The sequence below is a fragment of the Piliocolobus tephrosceles genome, chromosome 5, assembly GCF_002776525.5.
Source record: "Piliocolobus tephrosceles isolate RC106 chromosome 5, ASM277652v3, whole genome shotgun sequence".
NCBI lineage: Eukaryota > Metazoa > Chordata > Mammalia > Primates > Cercopithecidae > Piliocolobus > Piliocolobus tephrosceles.
The window spans coordinates 159,133,270-159,152,777 of NC_045438.1; positions in this window are offsets into that span (position 1 = coordinate 159,133,270).

Here is a 19,508-nt window from a genome sequence, read left to right on the forward strand (position 1 = left end):
GCTTCTTGCTTAATCCACTTTTTTTTTGAGAGAGAGAGAGAGCATCTTGCCCTGTCATCCAGGCTGGAGTACAGTGGTACGGTCTTGGATCACTGCAACCTCTGCCTCCCAGGTTCAAATGATTCTTGTGCCTCAGCCTCCTGAGTAGCTGGGATTACAGGCATCTGTCACCATGTCCAGCTCATTTTTTTATTTTTAATAGGGACAGGATTTCACCATGTTGGCCAGGCTGCTCTTGATCTCCTGACCTCAAATGATCCACCCACCTCGGCCTCCCAAAATGCTGGAATTATAGGCCTGAGCCACCCCCAACCCCGGCCACTTAATTTACATTTAGTCCCTCAACTGAAAATTTTGACTAAAAAGGAAAACCCCCAGGCTTGTTTTGAAGAAAAAGCCAGCTAGTTATAAGCATTCTTGCCAAAAAAGGAATACTGCTACATGCCGTCTCACTTGGGGTAGACTTAAAGGATGTCTACAAAAGGAAATTCTCCCAGTGAACAAAGCTGCAAGAAATGTATTTGGTCTTTCAATTTGAATGGAGAGAGAAATAACTGAGGTACATATATATATAAACTCTGGGCAGCATAAGTGTCTTGACTGATTGATCATAAGATTAGAAGGAACAAAATTGAAAAGCAGAAACAAAAACTTAGGGCAGTTATGTGGATGGACCTATGGGAGTAGATCTTAAGCCCACTCTCTTATCACATCCTCCAGAAAAAGTTTCTAAAGAGCAAGCATTCAACACCCATATATGACTTGCCAGCTACTACAATGCTAGAAGAGTGAGCCAATTAACTGAGGGATCATGAAGCCATGCATGTGCCCGATAGCCTGTGCACCCTCTGGCCAATCATGATTTTGCTACAGCCACAGCTGAATGACAAACCTGCCAACAGAGAATGAGGCTAAGTCCTCTAAATGACAACATCCATTAGAGAGAAGCAGCAATCTCTTGATGGTGAGTCGATCATCATGGAACCCTACTACCCTACAAGGTATCCTTATCAGACTGATAGCAGCTCCAGTTTCCTTACCATCCATAGGCCTACAAAATTCCTGATTACCAGCATGCTGCCTTCACAACAATATCTTACACAAGAGGATCCATTATCAAAAGAGTGTCTTACTGGTCTTGACACAGTACTCATTGGTCCTGCCATGTAAGACATCACTTATAAGCAGCCACTTAAGAATAGTGAAATTGCCAATTAAAGTCTTAATTTAGGGGTCTTCTTGGGAATTCAGCTTGGGTTTGGGTGCTCCAGGAGGGGATATCCATGTTGAGCCCACAGCTGACACATGATGCTGATTGCTAGGTGATGTCAATTGCTACAGTATATGAGTCCTGGGATCAAGTGATGCTGCCCATGAGCCTTTCTTGCCATTATTTTAAATAAATCCAGTTGCAGAACCTGTATTTCCCATCTCTGAACATGTAGGTTCTGCCAAGCTAGATATCCTGGTTTCTAGGGGAATCACTTCCACTAGGGCATGCAGCATGGCTTTCAATGCACTTAAAGCTGTGACTACCACCTGGTCACCATCACTTATACTGGTGGATCAACAGGCAAGGAACAGTTACTAAACTGTTAAAGGTAATTGCTGCATAATGGAGACAGGAAAGAGTACATCTGGAATCCAAGAGATCCACTGAGGCAGCACTGGGCACTCTGTGTCCAGTGATAACTGTATATAGGCAATAATAGCAATTCCAACAACAAAAAATGTGCAGCAAATCATGGTTGAGTCCCTTAGGAATTAAGGTCTGGGTTGTTCTACTAGGTAAGCAACCTAAACCAGGTGAAACTGAGTGAGGTGGGGGATGTCAGGTGGTGGAGGAGAGACATGATTCCTGTAAATTACTATCTCAGGACCAGTTTCAGCTCAAGTGACTGCAGCTTGTTCCATAAACTCTAGGCCTTTTGTAGAGACTGTAGCTCGCTAGCATTTGAAAAATTACTGGGAGATTTGACTTAGTAAAGACACAAGAATATCTGCACTATGTAAGTGTCACACCAAGTGTCAGGTTCCAGCCCATGCTGAGGTCTGAGGGGAGTGGGTGGATGGGTGGCAGATAGCTGAAAGAACACTTGGGGGCTGTAGGCAGATGAAATATGGTTTTATTCAGCAGCATTCTCACACTGTCTACCTTTGTCTTGGCTGCCTGCTCCTGCTCTGCGGCTCCTGCCACTCCCACACTTACAGCCACACTCCCTGGCATGCTTGCTGGTTTCTGGCTCCCTCCTGTCTGACTGCAAGAGGGCCAGGTCTCCCTTACAGGGCCAGCAGTTTCACTCTCTCTCTCTCTGGGCACAAGCCACATGTACAGTGTCAGCAGGGCAGTTATACCTTTTACAGATAATGGTGGCTCAGAGCTGAGTGTGAACTTACACTAACAGGTTATATAACAAGCAGAGTTATGCACCTGCACTCCAAACTCACTGAGTCACGCTGGCCCAGATATCTGCCTTGGCCTATTCTTGACCAAAGCAGATCCATTTTCCTTACCGTAAGTTATGGAGCCCATCTTTTATTCATGTCCCTGATGTAGAAACCGGTTTAATGGAGGTGTAACCTGGCCTTAGCTGCATTGTCTTCCTGTGCTGAAGCCAGGGTGGGAAATGTCCTTGGAAACCTACTGAGCACTCACACAGGAAATTTTGGAGTCCTGTTGATGTTAGTGCCCCATGGGGACTCTTGACAGTAGAGGACAGGAGGCAGTAAACGGATGCACCCTACTCAGTTCTGTTGTGCCGGACCCCGTATTGACTCGAGTAGGAAGGAACTGTGTTGGAGAGGGCGAGGAAGAGACCCCCAGAGCCAGTGAACAACACACAGGATTTATCGAGGATTTACATATGGGGCAGGTCCTGGAGCAGCCAGCTAGATTTGTATAATGGCTGTTGTTGTAAAACTCATACAGTTTATACAGCATCTTCATCTAGCACCCCCCACCTGGCAACCTCCATTTAACCCCAAAGGTCCTTGGTTCCTTGCACATCCTGTGAATGGGCCAGGGATTCAGCTGTGCTTTACAGATAAGGAGAAAATCTCTGTCCTTAGCCTGAAACTATAAACACACATTCTTCTTAGACTGTAGCGTCATTCTCCGGGTATGCTTAAGTTATTGCTTAACTTGATGCCTAGTTGTCCATACAGTATGACAATTTAGGTAACATACCTTTTGTTTTAAAATGTAGGTTTTATTATTTTTCAAGTATGATGAGGCCAACAGATTAAGAGGGACTTCCACTGCAAAGATAGTGCATTACTCCACAGTTCCCACACTATGCAGGGCCACATGGGAAAGTACCAGGATACTAGGTATCAGAAAGTGGGAGTGGGCCATGGGCAAGGGCTTTTATTGTGTTTTTGTTTTGTTTTGTTTTTTGTTTGTTTGTTTGTTTGTTTGCAGGAAAGAATAGACCAAGTAGGATAAGCAGGGCAGAAAGGGTTAGGGTTGGCTGGTTGGAATAATTTTAGCAGGCTTCTCTGTGTGGGGGTTGACTGTAACAATGTACTACCTGGCCCTAGGGGTATTAGAGCAGGAGAATAATGGTGTGGAGTGTAAGAACCATTAAATGAGACAGTCATCAGGTGTGGGTGCTGGATCGGTTTGTTGGCATACGAAAAGCAGGGTCCCAGGAGACCTCTTACCAGCTATCTCTGGGAATGAGCTAACTTTGAGAGGGGCAGTCCCTCCAGGGTCAGCAAAGGCCCAGATATCAAAGCATCAGAAATACAAAAAATAAAAAGGCATGGTTAATACACCCTTGTATTTGCTTTTCTTCCTCTTTTGCTTTACTTTTTTCAGGTTTGACTCCTTTTCCCTGATATTGCTTTACGAATAAATTACCTTTACACTGACTCTAGTCTCATGCCTTGCTTTCATAGGCTTTCACAGGGGATAGTCTGTATGTCACAGAGAAAGGGGTGGGTGGTGGGAGAGTGCCAGGTAAGAAAAAGTTCTTTCTAAGTCACTGATTCACCTTTAGATTTCATTTCAACGTCACAGATTTTGACTCTGTGCATATTTAACAGATTCAGTGGCCATGACTTCACAGTGTGAATGTTGCATTTCTAAAGAGAAGTGATTTGTGAAGGTAAAAATGCTGCATGAATAGAAAAGCAAGTCCGGCTGAGAAGATGGTTCTAAAGAACAAAAGTTGTGTTTTTGTTTGTTTGTTTTTATGGATGTGAGCCACAGGAGAAACCTCTCCTTGATTACCAGTAAAGTTAAATTTAAAAGCATGTATTTTGCTTCACATGGAAAATGGGATCTAAATCATGTATAGGGTATTATTAAAGATAAGAAGAGACATATAAAGTAAAAATCAAGAATAATGTAATTAAATACATCACATATTCTCTTGGACATTTCGCAAACTGCTGTGGCATTTTTTTTTTCTTTTTTGCATTAAGAACCAAAGGAATTGCTGGAGTAGCTGAGCACTAGGGACCTCTTTGAGCAAATGTGAATGTTAACTGATTCTTGATTCTTCTTTGTCAAGACCCCGGGATGGCAATCCCACCATGACAGGGGGAAAAGCAATCCCCATTTTATGTTACCCAACATCAGGGATTGTGACAACAGGGCCCCCTGTTCTCCTGGGAGCACAGTTTGTTATTCCATCTTCTTGGTGTACGTCCTTCCAGGCACACACCTCCCACAGCATTCTCATAGACTGACTTGGAAAATGAAAAGCCATCCAAGATTGCATTTAAAAAGCCCATCACATGGCATTTATTTTTTTAATCAGTGAAAGAGTTTAGGAGTTCAATAGAAAAAAAAGAGTTAAATTATTTTGCTGCTTTAAACAGAAAAAGAAAAAAAAGATCTATACTAGATTAACTACTTGTATTTCAGAATGGGAAATTCTTTGGCACAAGTCATCAATTTTGCTCTATCTGAGATTTCCCTGTGTACTTTCTTAAGGGTCTGAATTTGGAAATCCAAATACACCAGGGACTAAATTATTTAGAAATTACCCTGAATACCAGATTAGTGAGATTATCTAAAAATAACTGAGGTAATGTAATGCAGAAGGTAACTAATGACCTGTAAATGCAGCCTCTACAACTCTCCCTTTAGGGAGAAGTTAATGTTTCTCAAATGGCTTCTAGGGGAACTGGATGGTTCAGAGGAATTGGTAATTGGAGATGATACAGTGATTTTGCCATTATGTCCTTACTTGAGGAACACATAAACAAACAATCTTTCTGAACAAATCTATTCATAAATGCTTAAGAAATGCATCAAATGCTGATAACAACCCGAAAACCTGCACTGCTATTCAGACTTCTTGAGCTTACTTGTCAGAAGCCATCTTGCAGAGCACACAACATTATTTTTTCCTTTTGTCTTTTCTGCAGCAATAGGCTATGCTATCACTCCAGTGTAAAACTTCTGTTGCAAGCGAAAGTTAATCAGAAGTTCTTTCTTCATTTGTACCTATTTCAATTGGTCCTTATATAGATAATCAAGTAATTTAGGGACTAACACAGAGAATGGAGGACAGGAGAATAAAGAAGCATTTACTCCAAGGTACCATGAGATAAGAGAACCATGAAAGGACAAAAAATAGAGCTGAAAGGGAATCTGTAGTTACAACCAAGCTCTTTATTTCATAGCTGTGCAAAATGAAACAGAAAGGCGTTAAATTGTCTTGCCCCAGGTAAAGTACTTAAGAAACAGTAGAGAGTCAGGTCTTGCCCCCTCCCTATTGAGTGTTCTTTCCTCTACAGCACACTGTGTCCCCTTGAAAGGCATTAGGAAACAAGCCATAGCATTTTGCTGCAAATTGCTGAGACATAAGGTGCAATAACAGCGGACAGACTAATCGGCACAAAGCAGGTAGTAGCTAAAGTTTTCTTTCAAAGTTGGCTAAGCGACCCTATATTTGTAGCCATAACTGCATGGCACTAATTAAGAAGTGAAAAATGGCATCCAAGCAATACTGCTCTCTCCATACTTTTTGTTTTATCCAAACTATGCAGAGCAGAAAGTGAGGAGAAAAGGAAAATCTCAATACTAGCTAGTAATTTGATCACACGTGCTAATCAAACTAGCTATTCTAACATTTTATAATTGCAGAAGTTTTAAAGACAGATCTGAAAATCGCATCAGGCAGGTAAAAAGTGTCTATGAATGCAAATCAAAGGGCAATGTCAATGTGTGTGAATAGAAGAAAAGGGTACTCTTTTTCTAAGGAAAGGGTTCAGAGTTATCCGTGGTCTGGTATACCAGAAAGAATACAGCCTTTGGAATCAGATTGGTCTTGAACTACTATCCTTTACCAGCTATGTGCCTCAAGTCTTCTGACTCTTGCCCTCTTGACTTAAGAAATTTCAACTATCACATGGGACTAATAATAAATATCAGTCTACTTGTCAGGATTAAATGGGATAATACATTTAAAGCTATTACCATAAAATACATACTCAATAAGTGGCAATTTTAATAAGTTTCATTTTTTATTTTATTAAAAAGCAATTCGAATCCATATAAAGCATAGTATAATATATCACTATGATCCTATCACCCAGCTCCAATAATTAAAAGCTTATGGCCAATCTTGTTTCATCCGTATCTACATCCAAGCCCTTTATCATTTGGAAGCAAATTCTAGACATTATTTTTTTATCTTTAAACAGTTCAATATGTATCTCTGAAGGATAAAGATCTTTTATAACATAATCCCAAATTACAAACACACCCCTAAAATAGTAATAATTCTTACTATTATCAAATATCAACTCACTGCTCAAATTTTCAAATTGTCTATGGATATTGTAAGTGGTTTTGTTTTCCAGCCTATTCGAATCAGGATCCAATTAGGATTGGTTGATAGGTGGTCACTGTGATGATGACAAAAAAGATTGCTGGCATTGAGTGGTATAATTTTGGAATGGAAATAACATCTATAAGTAATATGACATTGCTACAGGATTTTAAAGATGGTATGACTAATATATGACTAAGAAATCAGGTCAAATCTTTTCACTTTCTTACACTCACCTCAAAGGAATGATGAACTTAATTATCATGGCAAGTGCCTCCCCATCCCAATACATCTGCCAGATTCATCCTGCTCTTTTCCTTAGTTTATTTTATGGACAGAAAAACATACGAAATCTGTGTCAGTGCAGAGTGAGTATAGGAGAGGTGTGAACTGAGGGTTTGGTGGTACTGGCCTTTTTGAGGAAGTTTTTTTTTGGGGGGGTACATCTGTTTTTGATGTCTATATGTGGTAGCAACACATATTCTCATCCTATCATTGTACTCAGCACCAATTGAGTTCCTACCAACAGTTTTACAAAGTCCATTTTTCTCTAGAGATGTAATTATTTGTAAAAAGCAGCCAAACAAGGAAATGGCCCATATCCTCATCTTGCATTTGGGGAGTAGGCTACTATAGCAGACTCATAATGGAAAAGTAAATCAGAATGAGACAGAATTGGGGAGATAGTAAGCAAACTCAGAAGCGTGCGATCAGTAAAGCTGGTGGAAGATGCTTCTTTTTCTATTCCCCACTACCCTCCAAATAAGATGACCTATTTACAAATAATAATGCAATTTTTACAATTAACTTTAGTCTCACTGTATATAGATAAAATATACATATATATATCAGCATATATGTACACACAAATACAGATATATACACACACATACCTATATATACACACATACATACATACACACACACACACACACATGCTTGTTTTGAAGTGAGGATAAATGAGATTGTATGCAAGGAGATAAGAGAGACCATACCTCCAGTTGTTGACTGTATCTAAGGTGATGTGCTTGAAAGTAATAAGAAGAAAGGTCTATGACAGAGCTGAAGAAGCAGATGGATGGATGAAACAAAATACCAGATGTTACCTCGATGTTATTCTATAAGTCATTAATGTGCATTTGTCTACAAATAAAATTCTTAAATATTTGTAGCATACCATGGATTAAAATGTCAGCTCCTGTTGAATAATAACTAGAGTCATACATGCTTAAATGAGGTAAACCACCACCATGCAATTATGTTCCAGTTTCACTGAACTTGGTCCAAACCCTGTTGAATTATGCCATATGTAAGACATTGTTTAGTTCACGCAATTGTTTAAACAAAGCCTGAAAAGTGAGGTTGTCCTCTGAAATAAATCATACATTTTTAAAAGGAATCTGAATCTACTTTGGATACAAATGTATTGCTACACAATAATTTAATCATAGGTTTAAGTAGCATTTTGGGAAACATAAGAGGGGAGGCAATCAAATCAGATATGAAGAAAGCTCTATTAGAATACACTCCTTGAATTTCAAAAAATCATGTAGAGCAGTTTCTGGTATATATGGTGTTTAGCATGAATGAATAAATCAAGGACAGCATAATCTTGCCAGACAAACGTGGACTTCCACCAAGTGACCAGTGTCCTAGTGAATGATATCCATCTGATTTGGCAAAATGGACTCAGATAAACCATTCATAATGACTTTCTTTCCCACGCTCCCTAACTATTTCATTATCAGTTCCTACGGAGATGATTTCCTACATATTAGTGATGCTTTTCTCATCACTTTTGTTGCTTGTCTGATTTGTTTTGTCTCACTTTATCTAAAAGGCTGTATAAACCATACAGTCTTCAGCCTTTTCAGTCTGGTTTCTTTTACTTAAAATAATGCATCTTAGGTCCATTCGTCTTGTTGCATCTAACAATAGTCTATTCCCTTTTTATTTATAGCCCAGTATCATTCAATTGTGTGGATCTACCACTGTTTGTTTTATCCATTTCTAAGTTGAATGATATATTGACTATTTCCACTTTGTGGCAATTATGGATAACACTCATCTAACCATTCATATACCAATTTTTGTGTGAACATTGGTTTTCACCACATTTGGATAAATACCTAGAAATGTGTGCAACTGCAGCATCATATATTAAGAGTGCATTAACTTTAGAAAAAAATGACAGAACATTTTCCAAAGTGGCTGCAATAAATTTTGTTCTCACCACAACTATGTAAGTTTTAGTTGCTCCACATCCTTGGCAAAACTTTTTATTATCAATTTTTTTTATTCTAGCATTCTAGTACATGCATAGCAGTATCCCATTTTGTCTTTAGTTTGCATTTCTACAATAAAAAAAATTGTTGAACACCTATTACATGCTTGTTTACCATCCCTATATCTCTGATGAAGTGTCTGTTCAAGTATTTTTTCCATTTGTTATTGAGTTGTTTGTTTTCTTATTACTGAGTTGTGAGAGTTCTTTATATATTACGAATACAAGTTATTGATTAGATATGTGACTTGTAAATATTTTTGTTCGGTATGTGCTTGTCTTCTCATTCTCTTTACAGTGTTTCTGAAGAATATAAATTTGTAATGTTGATGAAAATCAACTTATCAAAATTTTAACAGATCATGTTTTTAGTGTCATATGTAAGAGATTTTTGTACAGTGCAAGATCACAGAGGTACTCTCTAATATTTCTTTCTAGACATTTTGTAGTTTTACATTTTACAATTAGGTCAGTGATCCAATCTTGAGTTAATATTTATGTAGGTTGTAAAGTTTATGCTACATTTCTTTTTTTCTTTGCATATGTGTATCAAAATTTTCAGCACCATCTGTTGCAAAACATATTGTTTGTACATTATATTGTCATTGCAACATTGTTGAGAATCAATTGACCATGTATGGTTGGGTCTATTTCTTGTTTTATTGCTATCTGACATTTTTGGTTCTATTGTAAATGGTTTTCAATTTCTTCTGTATTTCAATATCTGGTTTTCAATTTCTTCTGTATTTCAGTTTTTCATTGCTCACATGTAGAAAACTGATTATTGTAGATTAACCTTATATGTTGTGATCTTGCTAAATCCTTTTATTTGCTAGAATACGTTTTTAAATATTCTTTTAAATTACTTATCCAGAAAATTATGTTTTCTGCAGTTACAGTTTTATTTCTTCATTTCCAATCTGTGTAATTTTTATGTCTTTTTTTTCATTACATTATCTAAGAACATCAGTATAATAGTAAATTGTCATGGGGTGAGTGAACATGTATGCTTTGTTTTCATTCTTAGGTAAAACATTCGATCTTTTGCCATAAAGAATGACATTAGTTGTAGGCTTTTCATAGATTGCTTCTACCAGGTAAGGTCACTTCTCTTCCTGTTTTGCTGAGACTTTTTATTATGAATAAGTGTTAAATATTGTGCATGGAATCTCAATTGTTAAATTTATGAACATCATGTTGTTCAGATAATTTCCTTATCAGTATTTCAATTACTGTATGATCTGTAGTGATGTCTTTATTTTCTGTTTCAGAAGTTTAGAATGTTTGTCTTATGCCAGATTTTCTTCATGTGAAGAAATATCAAAACTTGATACCAAGTTTTGACTGTAGGCTTATCCTTTTTGTCTTTTCAAAGAACAAACTTTTAATTTTTTTATTTTTCTGTTGTCGGTCTTACTGATTTCTGCTCTAGCCTTCATTAATTTTTCCCCTCTACTTTCATTGGGTTAAATTTACTAGCAATTTTTAATTTTGTTAAGGTAATGCTTATATATGTGATGTAAATATTTTCTTCTCTGATATTAGCACTTATTGCTATACATTTCCTTGTAAACACTGCATTAACTGCATCGCAGATATGCTGTGTTTTCATTCCACTCACTTTTTTTCCCTTGATTTCCATTGTGATTGTCTTTTTGATCTATGGGCTTAAAAAAAAAGTTTTGTTTAATTTCCAAATATTTGAGAATGTTTCCAAATATCTTTCTGCTGTTTGTCTCTATTTCAATTATGTTCTGGTAAGAAAATACACTTAGCATGAGATGAATTCTTTTATTTTGACAAAGTCTTATTTTGGACTGGAATATAGTATGTTTTACTCTATAGTCCATAGGCACTTGAAAAGAATGAGTATTCTGCTATTGTTAGGTGGAGTGTCCTATAAAGGTCAAACTGGTTGTTATTGTTTGAGTCTTGTACATCTTTACTAATTGCCTGTTTTCTTTTATTGAATACTTAAGGATGATTGTTAACAGCTGCAAATACTATTGTGGATTTGACTATTCTTTTAATTCTAAAAATTTTTAAACTCTTTCAAAGCTCTGTTGTTAGATGCGCACACATTAATGAGCTTTCCTTTTCTATGGCTATTTGAATTTTTATTATTATGCAATGTTTCTATTTATCCTTGATAGTATTTCTTGTTCGAGGTCTAATTTATCTGATATTAATATACTCAACATTTCAACACTCTTTTGATTCATGTTTGCATGGTTTTACCTTTTCTGTTCTTTTACATTTTTTACATTTCTATACATATATTTCACATGTGCATGTATACATATATACATATATGTTTTCTTTTAGACTGTATATAGTTTTTTCATGCAACATGATAATCTAGGCCATTTAAATAAGGTAATTATTGATATCATTAAAATAAAATATAATATCTTGTTAGGCATTTTCTATTTGTTTCATCACATCCTTAGTTCTTTCTTTCTTTTTTCTTGCTTATTTTTTATTAAATTTTTTTTTTTTTGGAGTTTCTAGTTTATCTCCAATGCTGGCTTATTTCATTTAAATATTACAAAAAACTTCTAGTGGCTTAGCCTGAGTCTACATATGCATTTTTAATTAATTACAGTCTATCTTATAATGATATTATATTACTTTATTTATATTGTATAGATCTTACAATGAAGGATTCCCTTCTATCTTTAGTGCTATTTTTGTCTTTCATTTTATTTCTACATATGCCAAATGGCATTGATACTACTTTTGTTATAGAAGTCAGTTAGATTCACATTATCTAAAAGTAAGAAGAAAAATGAACTTTATATATATTCTTTCCTTGTCTCTTTATCACTTTGTGTAGGTCCAAAATTTTGACTGCTGTTCTATCTTCTGCCTGAAGAACTCCCATTAGTGTTTTCCTTAAACCAGTTACATTGGTAAAAAGTTTCAATTATTTTAGTCTGAAAAGATCTTTATATCTTTATTTTGAAAATAATTTCACTGAATATAGAATTCTAGGTTGACAGTCATTTTCTTTCTACAAAGATGTCACTCCATTGTATTCTCTGCCTAGTTTTTCAAAAAAATTGCTTGAATTCTTATCTTTATTACTTTTATGTGAGTTTTTTCCTTTATTAATCTTTGATTTCCAACAATTTGAAATTCTCTCTTCCTCTCTCTTCCTCCTCTTCCTTTTTCTCCCTCCCTTCTTTCTTCCATGTTTCATTTTGTTTTGTTATTTGATTTATGTTGCTTATCATTCTCTGAGCTCTTTGGACATGGAATTTGGTATTTTAATTTAATTTTTGAAAATACTCACCATTATCTCTTCAAAACCTATTCTGTGACATACTTTCTCTTTCCCCTTTCAGCGATTCTTTATACACACACATTGGATCATTTGATATTGTCTGACATCTCTTGAAATCTGTTTGGTTCTTGCGTTTTTTACTGTTTTTCTTTGTGTTTCAATGTGTGTAATTTTTATTAATCTATCTTGAAGTTTATTAATCATTTTCTCAGCTGTGTTGAATCTACTGTTTAGCCCACTGAAAACATTATTGTTATTTCTTTACCGAATTTTCATTATTGTCTTGCTCTTAGGTTTTATCAATCTGCTGACTTCTCCAGCTGAACAGGCATGTTTTCTACCTTCCTTGCCAGACACTTTAGCATATTAAATTTCTTCTCTGGTATTTCCAACAACTGTGTTATATCTGAATTTGATTCTTCTGATTGCTTTGTCTCTTGACAGAGTATTTTTTTTCTTGCTTCTTTAGCCATCTTATAATATTTCATTGAAAGCTGGCATATTATGTAAGACAATTAGATTGATGTAATTAGCATTTATTTCCTGAAATGAACAATGAACATACATCTGTCTTTTCTTTCTCTCTTTCCTTCTTTCTTTCTTTCTTTCTTTCTTTCTTTCTTTCTTTCTTTCTTTCTTTCTTTCTTTCTTTCTTTCTTTCTTTCTCTTGTTCGTTCTCTTTCTTTCTTTGCTGTGCTTTTAGTATAAGAAGGTGAATGTATCAGGAATTTAACTGAATTTAGTTTTCTTGTTACTGTTGTAAGGCTCAGTGAACCTTAGTCTTGGATTCTTTTAGTATTACATTCTATGCCAGGTAGGGCTGGTATGCTGAAATGTTTTTCTCACTGTTCCATCTCTGCCTTGTATCTGTGTCTCAGCTAAGGTCTCTTTTTACATTCTTGAGTCTCTTCCAGCAGTATTTGTTACTCCATGTTGCTAGCCTGTGAAAAGGAGAGAAGGAACATTCTCTCCTTTGGTTTTAACCACCAGTCTTCTCCAGGGCCTTCTCAGTGATTTTGCATTGTCTCCAGAACTAAGGGATCTCTGTCTAGGCCCAGGACATATTCCTGCCCCTTTCCTAGGGACAGGGACCTCTTTTCCTACAGGTAAAGGGTTTTTGTCTCTCTTTCTTGTCTTTGTTTTTTTCTGTCCCTACCTGCACACATATGCCTCTACATGCTTTACATGTGGTCTCAAGGAGACAAAATTTTTGCCCTTTCTCATGCAGTTTAGGTCTTTTGTATGGGTGATGAAGTAGGAAATCTGGGTGAGACTTGATGCCTTTCCTATAGTGAGTAATGTTCCCCTCCTTCCAACAAAGGAGGCTTTGTTGAGACTTTGACCTGCTGCTAATGTTGCTTATGAGCACAGTGAGATCTGTGGAGAACTTGCTAGGGGCTGTGGATTCCTTTGGAGCAGCAGCCCTAGAAATTTTATTCGCTTACACTATCCCACACATAGCCTTTAGTAATTTATTAGAAAGATTAGTCGAGTCTTTCTGCTGACTTACCTTTTGCATAGCATCATCCTCAGGTAAGCAAGGATTTAACCCTCTCTCTCCTTAGGGACATCTATCTTTCATTAGATATTTTAAGTTAGTTTTTGCCCAGTGGTCTCAACTCTCTGATGAATTCAAGAAAAGTTGTGATTTTTCAAATTATCGCTTTTTTTTTTTTTTTTTTCTTGAAGGGGTTCTTGCTGTGTTGCCCCGGCTGGAGTACATGGCGTGATCATAGTTTACTGCAGCCTTGAACTCCTGGGTTCAAGAGACCCTCCCATCTCAGCCTCCAGAGTAGCTGGGACTACAAGTGCGCAGCACCATGCCTGGCTAATTTATTTATTTATTTTGGAGATGGAGTCTTGCTATGTTGAACTCCTGGACTCAAACAATACTCCTGCCCCAGCCCTTCAAGTAGCCGGGATTAAAGGCATGAGTCACCATACTCTGCTGATTCTTTTTGTTATAATTCTGGGAGCAAAGTGTTCCAGCTTTCTATATCCTAAGCAGAAGCTCAAAGTTCCCAAGATGTTTTATCAATACAAAAGATAAAAAAAATACATTCTTTGACTTTTTAAAAAAGAACATATGGCAGAGAACAAATTAAATGATCTCAGGCAGGCTTATAGCAAATATCAACTATAAATGACTGATTATAAGTAAAATGGGAATTCAGAAGTGAGTGATCAGGGAAATGATGGGAAGGATTACTTTTCTATTATGCTTTAAGTTCTGGGATACATATGCAGAACGTGTAGATTTGTCACATAGGTACACATATGCCATGGTGGTTTGCTGCACCCATCAACCTGTCATCTACATTAGGTATTTCTCCTAATACTATCCCTTTCCTAGCCCCCATTCCCCAATAGGCCCTGGTGTGTGATGTTCCCCTCCGTGTGTCCATGTGTTCTCATTCTTCAACTCCCACTGATGAGTGAGAACGTGCAGTGTTTGGCTTTCTGTTCCTGTGTTATTTTGCTCATTTCCAGCTTCATCCATGTCCCTGCAAAGGACATGAACTGATCCTTTTTTATGGCTGCATGGTATTCTATGGCGTATATGTGCCACATTTTCTTTATCGAGTCTTATCATTGGTGGGCATTTGGGTTGGTTTCAAGTATTTCCTGTTGTGAATAGTGCTGGAATAAACATACATATGCATGTGTCTTGATAGTAGAATGATTTATAATCCTTTGGGTATATACCCAGTAATGAGATCGCTGGGTCAAATGGTATTTCTGGTTCTAGATCCTTAAGGAATCTCCACACTGTCTTCCACAATGGTTGAACTAATTTACACTCCCACCAACTGTGTAAAAACGTTCCTTTTTCTCTATATCCTCTCCAGCATCTGTTTTTTCCTGACTTTTTAGTGATCACCATTCTAACTGGCGTGAGATGGTATCTCATTGTGGTTTTGATTTGCATTTCTCTAATGACCAGTGATGATGAGCTGTTTTTCATATGTTTCTTGGCCGCATAAATGTCTTCTTTTGAGAGGAAGAATTACTTTTTAAGAGAAAGCTACTCACCATTTGGGTAGGATCTGAGGATTTACATAATTTCAATATATGAACAGCTTATATTCATCTCATCAAGAACAGATACAGTCTGAGAAAAAAAAGAAAAACAGACAGTAGTCTGCAGTTTAGCTGTTAGATTCAGTATCTTTGCCCATGTATAGCCAAAAATAGCTAGTAACATTTTGTTAATTAGGCCACACATGTTTTTCCTTTCCTGTCATTCAGAATAAAAGCAATAGCGAAAGAATAAATAGAAAGCTAAATAAGATTGAAAAAAGAGATGGTTATACTCACAAATGTTACTTAATTAAGGCTGTGGCAGACACCAAGCTATAATAGTAAATGTAATTTTAGAAAGAGAATCCAAGTAGAAAAAATATTACTGCTGTTATTCAGTTCCAGAAATGATGGTGAAAATTTCTAAAAATTCCAATAATAGACATAAGAGAATAACAATTGCTATGGTAAGTCATTTTGTTAAAAATTTCTTAGTCTGAAATCTAGGTCTTTGTTAAAGGTTTCCAAAACTCTAAATCAAGAATGGATTATAATTCAACTTTGTTGAAAGGTTTTAAAGTCTTAAACTCCAGTCTTTAGGACTGAACAGATTTCAAAGCCCTAAGTTAAGAATGAACTATAATTCATCATTGAATTCTAGTAACCAAGTATTTGAAAGAGAGAGAAAGAGAAAGAAAGAAAGCTAAATAGCTTTCTATTTCTGTGAGTAAGGAGTCAGTTATCAGAAATTCCATATTGGTAAAATCTTCATTTCACTATAGGTCAATACAGAAGAAAGAAAACATTTTTCTACGAAGGTCTATGTTGCTGTCAGATGGCAGCACATTAAATTGTTTGAAAAATCCACATCCTGGCATGTGAGTATTTTTCAAAGCTAACTATTCATAAAATGTTGACATATCATTACTGTAACTGTCAACAGACACGGATACTGGTATGATCACATGAAATTCTATTCTCGTGGAGACCAGAAATCACAAGACTACACTGAGAATTTTCAGAATGCTACTACCCAAAACAAGGAAATGGCCAGTTTTATCTCAATGAATAACAACATAATGAGAAGAAACAACTTCAAGAAATATCAAATTATATTGCCAAGCAATATAATTAATAGAACTCTGTAGTGACTCGTGATACTATTTGAATCACTCTAACTTCACGGTTAGTTGAAGATCCTTATTTTGAAGTGGTTTTGTATAATCATATTGAATTGATTTTCCTATCCCAGCATAACTGATGGATGTTATATTAATAGCAGTAGATTCTATTCACCCAATTATTCTGATATGGTTTTTAATCTAAGGGAAGATATCCACCAGTCTATCTCCATTAATTAATGTCTTCAAAGTATAAAATAAATGGCATTGTCCAAAACAACTCATATTTTTGTAAGTAAAATAAACAATCTTTGCAACATGTCCCATTACACTAACTTTATAAATTTTTTCTATACTTTTAATACAAGGTTGACAAATATTGTTAAATGCTAAATCTTAAAGTTAGAAGGTGGCTTCAGCTGTCATACGTCGAATTCTTCTTTCTGTGTGCAAAACTGAGGTAAAGAATAAACAAGTTACTCAAGATTTCACATCAATTAGTCAAAATAAACTAGTTATTTTGTCATCTGTTGCACTTCCGTTGAAGAGAACCATGTGAGTTCTACTTCTGTCCATGACTGGGTAACTAGTACTGGACTTGCCTCACACCAAAAACAGCAGTAGAAGTGGATAAAATACAGTAGAGAAAAGACGTCTCTATTCAGACATTGTACAATAAGCATCTTGGGTCTGTGATAATTGAGAACAAGGTAAACAAGTGATCTGAGCCCCCAAACAAACCCACAATCACCCTGAGTTTCTGCATAGGGTAATTCTCCTGCCATGGAACACAGAAGAGGAATCCAAGCTAGTGGCAAGTTTGCTGAATTGAAGAGATACGTCAGTCATAGACTGCTGCAGTGGTTAGAACTTGGACCATAAGGACTTTGGAAAAGGCGGCTATGAAGAGAGAAGCCCCTAGAAATCTGCATGGGGATTCATATGGCTGAGAGCTCGTATGGCACAAACTTCCACAAGGCCTAGAACAGATCTGAGAATGATACCAGAGATTATGCGGAGCTGGGAGATTTTGAAATTCTACCCTTCCCAGAGCAAAGATCCCAACAAGCATCACGAATAATCTGTTGAGACACAAAAAAAGCCATGCCTAAGAAGTAAGAGCCATAACCTGTAAGCGGCATACTATAGAACTAAGCTAAAGTTTAAAATAGATCCACTCTAAAAAATAAAAATACAAAATAGGTAACAGGTATAAAATAATTGTGCAATAATTTAGTTGCCTACCTAAACAAAATTCTATACTCTTTAAATGGAAACATTATAATCCAAACTTCTTGCTAAATATTATTACAATTTCTAGCCTAAAATAAAAGTTACTAGAGAATGAAGGAATATTAAATATTATTCATAGTCAAGAGGAAACAGGATTAACAAAAAAGGCCCCAAGATGATCTACATAGTAAAATTAGAAGACAAGGATGTTAAAATAGATATTAAAATTACATTCAGGAACTTTAAGAAACATATTGTCATAATGAGTGAACAGATGCAGTGTTACCAAAGAAATTGAAACTATTAAAAATGATAAAGGTGAAAAATCTATAATGGAAATTATAATACCTTAATAAAAATGCCTTTAATTTTGAAAATATGTATTGTATGGAATTAACAGCAGATTAGAGCAAAAAGGAAAAGTTGTCAGTGAATGTGGAGATACATGAATGAAAATAACTCGACATGAAAACACAGATTAAAAATGATTTGAAAGATTAATAGACTGGAATGACAATATCCGGTGAAGTCCCAAAAGGAGAAGAGAGATAGTTAAAGACATATGTTATAGTATAAAAAGAAACAACTAAAAAAGGTAGAAATGGAACTCAAAAAGTAATATAAAAATAAAATTGAATAAAAAGATTTTTATTTGCCTCAAATTAGAGAGGAAACTAGGAACACAGGAACAACAATAACAACAGAAAAGGGATGAGACAAAAAGAATACAAATAGCAAAATTGTGTGTGCTGAAATTCAACAGCATCAGCTATTACATTATATGTAAGTGGATTTCCAAGAATGAAGATTGGTACATCATTAGTAAGTCCATTATTATAAGCAAGAAATTAATACACTTAAGGAGAAAATATCATATGATTGTTTCTATAGATGCTGAGAAACTTTCACAAATGTCAAGATCTACTTCTTATGAAATAATTTTAAAAATAGCAATTAAAGAGCATTTTCTTAATTTGAATATGAATATAATATATATGAATAGGAATATATGCATATGTATTTTTATTATAATACACATTAGTTTTATAGAGTGTCCTCCAAATTGACCTTACCCTTGTTACTTAGGATAATTCTTGGAATACAACTGATTTATTATTTATGTTTATTCTGTGGACTATTTTCTTCCAGTTGGAGTTATCTCATTAGAATAGATAGTACTAAACTTGTTCATTAGCTGAAGTGATCAATTATAACACCTCATCCCTGCAAAGTACATAGGTCAGCTTCAACTCAAAGACTGTGGCTGTTACTGATGATGATAGCATTGGCCAAAATTCCTCATCCATCAAGGTGGAGTCTGTGAAATTGCTAGTACAGTCTTCTTTACCTGGTTTGATACTTTGGTTCAAGTGGAAAAGTCAGTACAGAAATGTAAAGAGAAATTCATGCGACTTAAACATGGACACTGATAGGTCGTAAGATTCATTCTATTGACCCTCCAGAGTATGGCTGAAGTCAGTGCTTCAGGGTGGTCTCATCCTTCTGTTGATTATAGCCTTAATTCAATAATGTATGAGACAACTGAATGGATTTGGTTCTAGCTTCCGCTGGTTAGATTGATCAGAATGGCTGCTGGAGTAGTATACTCGTGTGCACATTTGTCAGAAGGCAAAGCTTGTAAAAATGAGGGGTAGGTATTGTTGAGAGACAGTTCTCAAAAGATCTCCACATTTCTGAACATCTTGAGAGCAGATGTAATAATGGCCCTTTTGTTCTGGATGTCTGTATATCAAATGGCCTTAGAAGATAAAGAC